General features: G+C 45.9%; 1 protein-coding gene across 1 annotated transcript in view; it reads left to right on the forward strand.

Moving 5' to 3' along the window:
* The window catches only part of BOP1 (BOP1 ribosomal biogenesis factor), a 204,715-nt gene that overhangs the window by 109,663 nt on the left and 80,927 nt on the right, over nucleotides 1–14,125 (forward strand). The window lies entirely within an intron of this gene.

Genomic DNA, 14,125 nt, shown 5'->3' on the forward strand with positions numbered 1-14,125 from the left:
AATTAAGGTGAGGAGAAGGGAGAGAGCTGGCTAAACACTAGGATCGATTGGGCAGGCGGGTGGGGGCTGCGAGGACCGTGCGATCGCTAGTGTTCCCGGCTCAGACTGTAAGGAGGGAGTGAAAGGGAAAAGGATTCTGGGCCAAGGTGATGAAAACGGAAAGAAAAACCCACAGCAGGAAAGAAAGGGAAGGACAGGCAGGTGAGCCAGATGCTAGAAGCAGGGGGGTGGGGAAGAAAGAGGGAAAAAAGCTAGATGGGGTTGAAAAGAAGAGACACACTGGTATGGAAGAGGAAGATAGGGGAAATCTGGACACAGGAAGGTAACAGAAAGAGGGGAAATTATGTGCATTGGGGCATAGGGACAGAGACAAAAAGGGGACATGCCATGTGGATGGAATATGGACACAGGGGGGGGCAATGGCAGATACATAGGGGAGATATTAGAAAAGTATATAAAATCGTACCCGTTTGAGGCTTTTATGTATGCAGCAGTGACGGTGACGGGGCGGTGAATGGGATGGCAGTGGCGGTGACGGGGCGGTGAAGAGGATGGTGAGACGGGGACGGGGCGGTGACGGGGATGGTGAGACGGGGACGGGGCGGTGACGGGGATGGTGAGACGGGGACGGGGCGGTGACGGGGACCAATTTTTTCACCGTGTCATTCTCTAGTAGGAATACCGAAAAGAAAGAGAACCATAGCAACAACTTTCAACTTCAGGAAAGGAAACTACGAAGCAATGAGGGAAATGGTAAGGAAGAAACTTAGGATCACTTCCAAAAAATGGCAAATGGTAGAACTTGCCTGGTCTTTTCTCAAGAACACGGTGAGCGAGGCGCAAAATCTGTATATCCCCAGATTCAGAAAGGGGTGCAAAAAGAGTCGAACAAAGGACGCAGCATGGATAACCAAAACAGTGAAGGAAGCGATAGGCAATAAGAAAAATTCATTCAGGATATGGAAAAAGGACAAAACTGAGGGGAACTGGAAAGAGAACAGGACATATCAAAAAGAATGTTACCGAGTGGTTCGAAAAGCCAAAAGAGAGTATGAAGAGAGGCTAGCCAGGGAAGCACGAAATTTCAAACCGTTCTTTAGATATGTTAAAGGGAAGCAACCGGCTAGGGAGGATGTGGGACCGCTGGACGACGGAGACAAGAAGGGAGTGGTGAAGGAGGAGAAAGAAGTGGCAGAAAGATTTAACATGTTCTTTTTATCTGTATTTACAAACGAAGACACATCCAACATACCGGAACCTGAGCAATTCTTCAATGGAAATTAGGCAGAAAAATTAACATCCATGGAAGTAAGCCTTGAAGATGTACGCAGGCAGATAGAAAAATTAAAAACAGACAAATCCCCGGGTTCGGACGGAATCCATCCAAGGGTTCTGAAGGAATTAAAGGAGGAGATAGCAGAACTACTGCAGCAAATTTGCAATCTATTCCTGAAAACAGGCGTTATCCCGGAGGACTGGAAGATAGCCAACATTGCGCCCATCTTTAACAAGGGTTCAAGAGGTAACCCAGGAAACTACAGACCGGTGAGTCCGACCTCGGTTCTGTGGAAAATGGCGGAAGCACTGATAAAAGAAAAAATTGATGAACATTTTGAAAGAAACGAACTTCTGATAACCAGCCAACAAGGTTTCTGCAAGGGAAGATCTTGCCTAACGAACTTATTGCACTTCTTTGAAGGAATTAACAAACGGATGGACAAAGGAGACCCCATAGACATCATATATCTAGATTTCCAAAAAGCCTTTGACAAGGTGCCCTATGAACGCCTACTCCGGAAACTGATAGAACCATGGGGTGAAAGGAGAGATGTACATAGATGGATCAGAAGCTGGTTGGCGGGTAGGAAACAGAGGGTAGGAGTGAAGGGCCACTACTCGGACTGGAGGAGGGTCACGAGTGGGGTCCCATAGGGCTTGGTACTCGGGCTGCTGCTATTTAATATATTCATAAATGATCTAGAAACAGGGACGAAGTGTGAGATAATAAAATTTGCGGACGACACCAAATTATTTAGTGGAGCTCGGACTAAAGAGGACTGTGAAGAACTGCAAAGGGACTTGAACAAACTAGGGGAATGGGCGACGAGATGGCAGATGAAGTTCAATGTTGAGAAATGTAAAGTATTACATGTGGGAAACAGAAACCCGAGGTACAACTATACGACGGGAGGGATGTTTTTAAATGAGAGTACCCAAGAAAGGGACTTGGGGGTAATGGTGGACATGACAATGAAGCCGACGGCACAGTGCGTAGCGGCCGCTAAGAAGACAAATAGAATGCTAGGCATCATCAAGAAGGGTATTACAACCAGAACGAAAGAAGTTATCCTGCCGTTTTATTGGGCGATGGTGCGTCCGCATCTGGAATACTGCATCCAATATTGGTCGCCGTACCTTAAGAAGGATATGGCGATACTTGAGAGGGTTCAGAGGAGAGCGATGCGTCTGATAAAAGGTTTGGAAAACCTCTCATACGCTGAGAGATTGGAAAAACTGGGACTCTCTTCCCTGGAGAAGAGAAGACTTAGAGGGGATATGATAGAGACTTACAAGATCATGAAGGGCATAGAGAGAGTAGAGAGGGACAGATTCTTCAAACTTTCAAATAATAAAAGAACAAGAGGGCACTCGGAAAAGTTGAAAGGGGACAGATTCAGAACGAATGCTAGGAAGTTCTTCTTTACCCAACGTGTGGTGGACACCTGGAATGCGCTTCCAGAGGACGTAATAGGGCAGAGTACAGTACTGGGGTTCAAGAAGGGATTGGACAATTTCCTGCTGGAAAAGGGGATAGAGGGGTATAGATAGAGGATTACTGCACAGGTCCTGGACGTGTTGGGCCGCTGCATGAGCGGACTGCTGGGCATGATGGACCTCAGGTCTGACCCAGTAGAGGCATTTCTTATGTTCTTATGGAATAGAGGGGGATATACAAAGATGGATAGGCAAATGGCTGGAGAACAGAAAACAGAGAGTGGGCATAAATGGGAAGTTCTCCGTCTGGGAGAAAGTGACTAGTGGTGTACCCCAGGGCTCAGTACTTGGGCCGATTTTATTTAATATCTATATCAATGACCTAGAAGAAGGAACATCCAGTGAGATCATCAAGTTTGCAGGCGACACAAAGCTATGCCGGGCAATCAGATTGCAAAAGGATAGCGAGGAACTCTAGAGTGATTTGTATCAGTTAGAGAAATGGGCGGAGAAATGGCAGATGAAGTTTAATGTGGAGAAATGCAAAGTAATGCATTTAAGCAGAAAGAATAAGGAACACATAGTAACATAGTAGATGACGGCAGATAAAGACCCGAATGGTCCATCCAGTCTGCCTAACCTGATTCAATTTAAATTTTTTAATTTTTTCTTCTTAGCTATTTCTGGGCAAGAATCCAAAGCTTTACCTGGTACTGTGCTTGGGTTCCAACTGCCGAAATCTCTGTTAAGACTTACTCCAGCCCATCTACACCCTCCCAGCCATTGAAGCCCTCCCCAGCCCATCCTCCACCAAACGGCCATATACAGACACAGACTGTGCAAGTCTGCTCAGTACTAGCCTTAACACGCGTATAGAATGTCAAGTGCAACTCTGGGTAAGAGCGAACAAGAAAAGGACCTGGGTGTTGATAGTTAGGACCCCGAAACCATCAGCACAATGTGTGGCGGCGGCCAAGAAAGTAAATAGAGTGTTGGGCATGATAAAGAAGGGAATCACGAGTAGATCAGAGAAGGACATAATGCCGCTTTATAGAGCAATGGTCAGACCCCACTTGGAATACTGCGTCCAACATTGGTCTCCCAACCTAAAGAAGGATATAAAACTGCTGGAGAGGGTGCAGAGACGAGCAACGAAACTGGTAAAAGGTATGGAGAAACTGGAATTCGAGAATCGACTTAAGAGACTGGGATTGTTCTCCCTTGAGAAAAGGAGACTGCGAGGAGATATGATCAAGACCTTCAAAATACTGAAAGGAATCGAGAAAATAGAGCAGAAAAAACTATTTACATTGTCCAATTTGAAATGGACAAGAGGACACAGAATGAAGCCTAGGGGGAACAAGTTCAGGACTAATATCAGGAAGTTCTGCTTCACTCAGAGAGTGGTTGACACCTGGAATGCTCTCCCAGAGGAGGTTATTGCGGAATCGACCGTCCTAGGATTCAAAAGCAAACTAGATGTACATCTCCTTACGAAAGGCATAGAAGGATATGGGTAACTAAAAATTACGCCAGGTGTACATCTGGCAAGGCCTCTGTGTGTGCGGATCGCCGGACTAGATGGATTGAAGATCTGATCTGGAGATGGCGCTTCTTATGTTCTTATGGACAGCAGGATAAAACAACCACACAAATGAGCCTTTAGAAAAGCTGAGCATGCATAATAGGTTCCCACCCAAAGGACTCTGTTCAAACATTCCATTCTTGGCAGTTAACAAGGGTGGGATTGTATGGCTGTTGTATCCTGCTGTCCATGGAGAACACCTGTTACAGGTGTGCAACATTAACTTTCTCCATGGACAAGCAGGATAAACAATAGTGTTGCAGTACTGATGCTTGAAAGAGCAACCTGATACAAATGGAGGAGGAGGCGGGTTGAAGCTTTTAAGCAGAAGGTAGGCAAATTTTCAGTTTGAAACAATTGATCAATACAGTAATGCTATATGAAAGTATGCGGCAAGCTCCAAATAGCTGCTCTACATATATCAAGAAGAGGTACAGAACGCAAATAGGCTAAAGAAGCAGACGTAGCTCTTAACTTATGAGCTGTAATTTTAGGAGGAGAAATGTTAGAAGTAGTATCATCGCAATAAGAAATATAATCAGCTAACCAGTTTGACATAATTCGTTTGGAAACCGGTTGCCCTAGATTATTTGGAGAAAAAGAAAGGAAGAGTTGCGATGGACGATCTGGTCTCCTGGTGCTCTGAGAGCTCTTCTACAGTCTAAGGCAGTGGTCTCAAACTCGCGGCCTGCCAGGTACTGCTTTGAGGCCCTCAGCATGTTTATCATAATCACAAAAGTAAAATAGAATAGTTTCTTGATCATATGTCTCTTTAGCTATAAATTACAATATTATTATTAAGACTTAGCCAAAAGGAAAGATTTATAAACTACTAGCTGATGCCCCGGCGTTGCACGGGTATTTAATTATAGCAATAACACTGTAAATGGATTCAAATAAAGATACTTTATAGTGGTGAATGAAATTATTTTTTTACAGCTTTATAAAAAGTACAATATTCAAATTATAATGTGAAATATTTGACAAAACGAATACAATACAACTAACACAAAACTTGATTATAAACAACATTTTTAGTTTCACCTCCAGGAGCAAGAACATATAAATTCTTGGGTGAACCCACCCTTGATCAAGCAACATAGAGTTGTCCATGGGAAAAACAGGGGGATCTTAAATCCACTCCACAGTATGTAATAGTCTGTCCCTGTGATTTGTTGATTGTGATAGAGAATGCAAGTCTCACTGGAATTTGCAATCTCTTCAACTGAAAAGGAAGATCTGTTGGAATAAGTGGTATCCGCGGGATAAATACGGTTTCACCTTGTCCCTTTCCGGTTAAGATAGTTGCTTCAATTACAGTGGCCAGTAACCTCTTTACACAAAGCCTTGTGCCATTGCAAAGTTTTGGTGGGTCAAGGTTGCGAAGTAAAATAACTGGAGATCCCACTTTAAGTAAAAGACGATGTGGTGGTAATCCAGCTGGATCAAGTGAGTTTAGGAATTTGGTTGGGAAATTGATGACCTCATCAGCATCTACTACTGTATCAATAGACTTGTATTCAGTGACTGCGCCTGGTAACATGGCAAGTATTTGATTGTTTATTCCATGGACATCTTCATTTTTAGCAGCAAGAATGGGCCTCTCTCGCAACCAGTTAAAAGTGATATAGTTTTCTTTAACTGCTGGATAGACTGCATCTATTAGCTCTGCAACTGATGACACCAGATTACAAAAATTATAAGCCAATTTTATTTTGCCAGAAGACTCAACTGGTAATCTACCTTCTCCAATTTCGAGTAGTTGGTTTGAGAAAATTAGCGCACTTTCATCCCCCAAATCTACTCTCATGTTTTGTTTTAAAGTTATTTGTTGCACATGTCTCCTCAGAAATGAATGTTTTAAACATGCATGTATCTCATCAGCTGGTGTTGACTTTGGGATGACAGGCAGAGTTTGACGAAAATCTCCACATAGAAGTACCAGAGCTCCTCCCATCAGGTTGTCATTTCCTCTCAGATCTCTCAGAGTGACATGAAGGGCCTCATAGTTGGAATTACTGTGAGAATGGCAGCTTTGTACATTTTTTTCCATTGACATGAATGGGTGAAATCGGATTTTCTGTTTGTAGCTCCGCCCACGTATGCAGGTGGGCCGCGAGACCCCCAGAACATATCACCCCAGGTAGTGAGGGATCTGCATACCAAGTTTCGTTCAAATCGGTCAAGCCGTTTTTGAATTACTGTGAGAATGGCAGCTTTGTACATTTTTTCCATTGACATGAATGGGTGAAATCTGATTTTCTGTTTGTAGCTCCGCCCACGTGTGCAGGTGGGCCGCGAGACCCCCAGAACATATCACCCCAGGTAGTGAGGGATCTGCATACCAAGTTTTGTTCAAATCGGTCAAGCCGTTTTTGAATTACTGTGAGAATGGCAGCTTTGTACATTTTTTCCATTGACATGAATGGGTGAAATCTGATTTTCTGTTTGTAGCTCCGCCCACGTATGCAGGTGGGTCGCGAGACCCCCAGAACATATCACCCCAGGTAGTTGGAATTACTGTGAGAATGGCAGCTTTTTACATTTTTTCCATTGACATGAATGGGTGAAATCTGATTTTCTGTTTGTAGCTCCGCCCACGTGTGCAGGTGGGCCGCGAGACCCCCAGAACATATCACCCCAGGTAGTGAGGGATCAGCATACCAAGTTTCGTTCAAATCGGTCAAGCCGTTTTTGAATTACTGTGAAAATGGCAGCTTTTTACATTTTTTCCATTGACATGAATGGGTGAAATCTGATTTTCTGTTTGTAGCTCCGCCCACGTGTGCAGGTGGGCCGCGAGACCCCCAGAACATATCATCCCAGGTAGTGAGGGATCAGCATACCAAGTTTCGTTCAAATCGGTCAAGCCGTTTTTGAATTACTGTGAGAACGGCAGCTTTTTACATTTTTTCCATTGACATGAATGGGTGAAATCTGATTTTCTGTTTGTAGCTCCGCCCACGTGTGCAGGTGGGTCGCGAGACCCCCAGAACATATCACCCCAGGTAGTGAGGGATCTGCATACCAAGTTTCGTTCAAATCGGTCAAGCCGTTTTTGCGTGATCGCGGCACATACACACACACACACACATACATACACACATACATACCTCCGATTTTATATATATAGATAAAGAGTTTTACCTCATGCAAAATTGTCATTTCTTTAATAAGATATTAACTATTTTTTCTGAGGCCCTCCAAGTACCTACAAATCCAAAATGTGGCCCTGCAAAGGGTTTGAGTTTGAGACAAATGGTCTAAGGTATGAAGAAAAGAAGTGTCTCTGAAAAAGAAGAGTAAGAAGGCAGAATAATTGGCTGATTGTTGTGAAAAGCTAAGACAATCTTAGGAAGGAATTTGGGGTGAGTCCTTAAAATGACTCTTCCTGGCTGGAATTGGAGATAAGGATAATAGTGCACCATGCTTGAAACTCCCCAGTACATCTCTCTGAAGTGATAGCTATCGGGAACAAAGTTTTCCAAGTAAGGAATCTGAGGATGATTTCATCAATTTGTTTGAAAGGCGGATGAGTGAGGAAGTCCAAAACCAAGTTAAGATCCCATTGTGGAGGAAGTTTTAGTAAGGGAGGTTTAATATGTAACAGTCCCTTGAGAAATCTGGATACAAGCGGATGCTGGGAGATGGAATCTGCTTCGGGCCGAGTCGGGGAGGCAGCAGGCACAAGCAGGCACCAGGAGAGAGCGTGGAGGAGGCTTAGGAGAGAGCGAGGAGGACACGAGGGAGGAACATCAGGCGAAGGCAGGCAGAGTGGGGTAGTGGCGAGAGAAAGCTCCGCCCACCCCCCACGAGTCACCAGTAGCGTCGGAGCGCCCGGACTCCCCCTTAAAAGGGGGGGAGCCAGGCGCCCAGCAGCTACATCTAAACCACAAACTGTAGGTATTTTCTTCTCTTACTCATTCTCTTTCTCTTCTTTTTCAGGTAGCTGCACGCCAGGCACCACTTTTACACCTCACACACACTGAGAGACTAAAGAAAGGAGAAGAAGAAATGGAGGCAGCAGGCACCCAGCGGAGCTTCCCAGTCTACTGCACAGAGTGTCATATGTACGACTACCTCCCCTCCGGGAGGCAGGCGTACATATGCAGTCGGTGTCAGGAACTGGAAAGCCTGAAGAATGAGGTCGGGAGACTGCAGGTCAAGGTCCAGGAGCTGGAGGGGCTCCGTGCTTTAGAAGAACTGTGCTGGGCAACTGAGGACCCCACCAGAGACAGCCACATTGAGGAGCAAGTTAGGGAGCTCGAGAAATTCATCGAGGAGGCCTGCAGGATGGTGGGGGTACAGGATCACCAGCAAGTCGGACAGGACCCAACTGATGAAAGACAGAATCCACCAGATGGAGGACGGAATCCACCAGACGCCGGGGGAGAAGGACTTTGTGGAATACCCGAGCAGAGAGAGGAGGCCAAGACCCACCAGAACTCTGAGGGAGAAGTAGAGGACCACACCAAAGATACAGACTTAAGACCAAAAAGGAAACTGAAGAAGGAGAAATCTGCAGCCATAGTGGGTGACTCAATCCTGAGAGAAGTTGACAGTCACGTAGCAGGAGGGAGAGAGGACTGGCTAGTGACATGTCTCCCAGGGGCAAGAACGAAGGACATCACCGACAGAATCGAGAGGATCCTGGAAGGGGCGGAGACAGAGGAGACAGCGGTGATAATCCACGTTGGAACAAACGACGTCAGCAGAAGAAATTACAGCAGGACTACACTAACCGAGCAGTTCCAGACCCTGGGAAGGAAGTTGAAGCTGAGGACACGGAAGATAGCTTTCTCAGAGATCTTGCCAGTACCGAGGGCAGATGTAAGGAGGCAGACCGAGCTGCAAGCCATAAACGCATGGCTGAGGAGATGGTGCAAAGAGGAAGGCTTCCACTTTGTAAGGAACTGGTCAACTTTTTGGGGTAAGAACAAGCTCTACAGGAGGGACGGACTGCACCTGAGCACGACAGGAACAAGAATGCTGGCAAATAACGTCAAGAGCACAATAGACAAGGCTTTAAACTGAGGAGAGGGGGAAAGCTGACAGTCGATCTGGTGTCGACGCTTCGGGAAGGAATATCAAAGGAAGATACTGAAAGGGAAAAATGCAAAGTAGGCCTCCAAGGCAAGCGGGAAAATTGCGAAAAAGGACTCAAAGACGAACTACAGGAGTTCAAGGAACAAGTGAAATTAGAGAGCGAAAAGAAGGAAAAACAGCAGGAACTAAAAGGACATGCAGAAATGAGGAAGACAGCTGAGGACAAAGAAATCACACCATGGGAAGGGGAAGAACAAAATGGGACTCAGGGGCTGGCACCCCAAGAAGGGGACGACAAGAGAATCAACCCACAAGGAAGAACAACAGGGAAAGTAAAAAACCAAAACTTAAATTGCTTGTATGCCAATGCAAGGAGTCTACGGACCAAAATGGGAGAGCTGGAAGTCATGGCCAACAAAGAGGACCTAGACATAATTGGAATCACAGAAACATGGTGGTCTGAGGACAACAAATGGGACGTAGTACTACCAGGTTATAAACTCTATAGGAAAGACAGGACATGTAAGAAGGGAGGAGGAATAGCGCTATACATAAAGGACTCATTCACTCGACCAGGATGGATACGGCAACAAGGGCAGAAGGTTTGGAATCACTATGGGTTAAGTTACCAGGAAGAAAGGGAGCCGACACAAAATTGGGACTTTATTATCGCCCACCTGGACAGCCAGAAACAAGTGACAATGACCTAGAAGCAGAATTGAGGCAGGAATGCAAAAGCGGAAGGGTGACGGTTATGGGAGACTTAAACCACCCTGGGATAGACTGGAGCATTGGACACTCCAGCAGCGCGAGGGAAACAAAGTTCCTGGAGGCTGTGAGGGATTGCTTCTTGGAGCAGCTGGTCCAGGAACCGACACAAGGAGATACCACTCTTGACCTAATCCTCAACGGTCTAGGGGGACCCGCAAAGGAGGTGGTAGTAGTAGGGCCACTAGGAAACAGTGATCACAACATGATCCAGTACAAACTAGAAATGGGAACATCAAAAGTGAAGAGAACCACAGCGATGGCACTCAACTTCAGAAAAGGGAACTACGAAGCTATGAGGAAAATGGTGAGACATAAACTCAGAAACAGCTCACGGAAGATTGGGACCATAGAGAAAGCCTGGTCCCTACTCAAGAACACGGTGCAAAAAGCACAAAACATGTACATCCCCAGGTTTAGGAAAGGGCGCAAACAGAATCAAACAAAAAACAAGGTGTGGATAACAAAGGAAGTGAAGAAGGCGATAAGCGACAAGAAATCATCATTCAGAAAATGGAAAAAGGACCAAACTGAGGAAAACCGGAAGGAACACAAAAAACACCAGAAAGAGTGCCACCGAGTGGTTAGGGAAGCAAAAAGAGAATACGAAGAGAAGCTGGCTGGGGAGGCGAGAAACTTCAAACCGTTCTTTAGGTACGTGAAGGGGAGGCAATCGGCAAGGGAGGAAGTGGGACCGTTGGATGATGGAACCAGAAAGGGAGTGGTAAGAGAGGAAAAAGAGGTAGCAGACAGGTTAAACAAGTTTTTCTCGTCGGTCTTCACGAGCAAGGACACATCCAATGTACCAGAACCTGAGGAGATTATAAGCGGGGATCTAGATGAAAAGCTGGAGCGAATAGAAGTAAGCCATGAGGACGTCCTACGACAGATAGATAGATTAAAAAGCGACAAATCACCGGGCCCGGATGGAATCCACCCAAGGGTACTAAAAGAACTGAGAAAGGAAATAGCAGAAACACTCCAGCAAATATGTAATCTATCATTGAAAACTGGGGAGATCCCGGAGGACTGGAAAATAGCAAATGTCACGCCTATCTTTAAGAAAGGATCAAGAGGAGACCCGGGAAACTACAGGCCGGTGAGCTTGACTTCGGTTCCGGGTAAGATGATGGAAGCACTTATTAAGGACAGCATCTGCGAGCACATGGAAAAAAATGGGCAGCTGAGGGAGAGCCAACATGGCTTCTGCAAGGGAAGGTCTTGCCTCACAAACTTACTACATTTCTTTGAGGGAATAAACAGCCAGATAGACAAAGGGGAACCCATAGACATAATTTACCTCGACTTCCAAAAAGCTTTTGACAAGGTACCCCACGAACGGCTGCTTAGGAAGCTGTGGAACCACGGAGTGGAGGGAGATGTATACCGATGGATTAAACACTGGTTGGCGGGCAGAAAACAGAGGGTTGGAGTGAAGGGCAAATACTCAGACTGGCAACGGGTCACGAGCGGAGTTCCGCAGGGGTCGGTGTTGGGACCGCTCCTGTTCAATATATTTATAGACGATCTGGAGACAGGGACGAAATGTGAGGTTATCAAATTTGCAGATGACACCAAACTCTGCAGCAGGGTTAGAACCACGGAAGACTGTGAAAACCTGCAAAGGGACCTAACGAAGCTGGAAGAGTGGGCCAAAAAGTGGCAGATGCGTTTTAATATAGAGAAATGCAAGGTCATGCATGTTGGGAAAAAGAACCCGATGTTCAGCTATACAATGGGGGGAACATTGCTAAATGTAAGTACCCTTGAAAGAGACCTGGGTGTGCTGGTGGATACAACAATGAAAGCATCAGCACAATGCGCGACAGCCTCAAAGAAAGCAAACAGAATGCTGGGTATCATCAAGAAGGGTATCACGACCAGGACAAAGGAAGTCATCATGCCACTGTACCATGCAATGGTGCGCCCGCATCTGGAGTACTGTGTCCAGTATTGGTCGCCGTACCTCAAGAAGGACATAGCATTGCTTGAGGGGGTCCAGAGAAGAGCGACGAAAATGGTAAGAGGTATGGAAAACCTTTCGTATGCCGACAGGCTAGAACAGCTGGGGCTGTTCTCCCTGGAAAAGAGGAGACTTAGAGGAGACATGATACAAACTTTCAAGATCCTGAAAGGCATAGATAAGGTAGACAGGGACAGATTCTTCAGACTGTGGGGAACAACAAGTACAAAGGGGCACTCGGAGAAACTGAAAGGGGATAGGTTTAGAACCAATGCCAGGAAGTTCTTCTTCACCCAGAGAGTGGTGGACACATGGAACGCACTCCCGGAGGTTGTGGTGGGGCAGAAGACACTACAGGGATTCAAAGAAGGTTTGGATAAATTCCTGAAGGAAAAGGGGATTGAAGGATACAGATAGAAGTAAGGATAGGTTTTTTTAGGGCAGGGAACACTTGACAGGTCATGGACCTGATGGGCCGCCGCGGGTGCGGACCGCTGGGTGCGATGGACCTCTGGTCTGATCCCGGTGGAGGCAACTTCTTATGTTCTTATGTTCTTAATTCTATTTGAAAGTTCTCTTCAGTAGATTAGCCAGCCTGCTGATGAAGACACTTCTTCCCATCTTTGAGAGATGCACACCATCCCTACTCAGCAGCCCTTGGAAGAATATCTCATGATCCAGGAAGCCAAAACGCTCTCGATGACACTATTCACATAGCTATTTTCAATAATCACAGCTCTTATAAACAATATACAGTAAATAATATTCTAAATAAAATGTGAAGTGCTCAGAACCTTATAACCTGTGTAGCTTAGTGTAATCACTAAAACGAGGTTAACAAGGGGACCATCATAGCCTTCACTATTCACATAGCCACATATTCATCTCCAAGATGCAAGCTTCTCTGCCCTGGCCTTTACCCTCGACAGGGAGGATGGACAAGAATACTACTGTGCACCTGACTGCTTCACCTTGTCTCCCAGAGCCACAAAGTCACTTTTGACTCATTCGCAGGGGTACCTGGCAGTATCATTAGTGCCAGCATCAGTAGTAGTCATCAGGCTTGATGAGTCTCGGCAAGCTCTCTGTAACATCTTGGATTTTGGCACCAGGCAGGCAGCATACCTCTCATAATATCATGTCTGGTCTGCAAATGGATGCTTCTGTACCCCTAAGAAGGGAATCGCCAACTACCACTACCTTACGCCTCCTAGTGGTCACGGATCCAGTGCTTTTTGGGATTTCAAGCTCTGGTCCTTCCTCTCCTTGGGATGCTCTCATCTCCTCCACTTCCAGGACAGCATATCGTTTCTTCAGTTCAAAGGCGGGGGGAGTCACAGTACCAGTCTTGCAGTGTTCTGTAATCTGAGTCCAGCTGTCTTCCCTCAGTACAGACTCTTCTTCCCCACTGCTGGAAATCTTTGACACCTCATGAACCATTTCATCGATGTACCTCTCATTCTCACGGATGCTTCTCAGTCTTACCACCTCCTCTCTCAGTTCTTTTACTTCCTTCATGAGGGATTCAAGCTGAAGACAGCTTGTACATGGAACTTCTCCCTCTGCCTGGGTAACATTTCCTGTCTGCACAGAGACAGAAGTTGTAACCTGAGCAGCAGCTTTGGTGATATATTTCCCAGCCATACTATGGTACAGAAGTACTTATACCTGGAAGAATAAAGAAAGGGCAGAAAACCACTCTTTTCCAGCACTTGCTGCGCCCCTCAATTGCTAGCTCTTTGGTGGAAAATGGATATACGATGCTCTACCAGTGGTATCTTACACCAGTTCACAAACCTCTGACTTGTGTTGGCGGCAGTGTGGGCAAAGAGGTACGTTTTTGCACATTTGGTGGGATTGCTCTAAAGTTGCCCTCTATTGGACTATGGTGTTCGAAATTCTCACTGAAATTTTTCATAGACCTGTTCGGAAATCTATGGGCAGTGCTTTATTGCATATGCCACATGGGGCTTTGCCGTGCTCCTGCCAGACCTTGGCTTTTCATGTGTTTGTAGCTAGCAGACTGTTGTTGGCTGCACAGTGGAAGC

This window comes from Geotrypetes seraphini, chromosome 2 (genome assembly GCF_902459505.1).
Source record: "Geotrypetes seraphini chromosome 2, aGeoSer1.1, whole genome shotgun sequence".
Lineage (NCBI taxonomy): Eukaryota > Metazoa > Chordata > Amphibia > Gymnophiona > Dermophiidae > Geotrypetes > Geotrypetes seraphini.